Genomic DNA, 296 nt, shown 5'->3' on the forward strand with positions numbered 1-296 from the left:
TCCCATCTTTCTCACTACCCCAACTTCAAAACCGTCCCTCCCGTTCCATTTCTCATCATCATCATGTCGAAGAAAACGATTGTAACGCCTCGAAAGAGTCCTCGATTAGTTGAAGGAACATCTACGGATGAAGTACATGCTCCAACATTCAACATATTGACTCAAACCCCACCGCCAAAAAATGTTGAAATTCCTGCAAAGTGTGGTTCCTCTCAATCGAAGGATCAAAAGGAGACAAAAAACAAAGCAAAGAAAAAGGTGAGTTCGGCAAATCAAAAGGGAAAGAAGAGGAAGGG

Source organism: Solanum tuberosum, unplaced genomic scaffold (genome assembly GCF_000226075.1).
Source record: "Solanum tuberosum cultivar DM 1-3 516 R44 unplaced genomic scaffold, SolTub_3.0 scf00164, whole genome shotgun sequence".
Taxonomy (NCBI): Eukaryota; Viridiplantae; Streptophyta; class Magnoliopsida; order Solanales; family Solanaceae; genus Solanum; species Solanum tuberosum.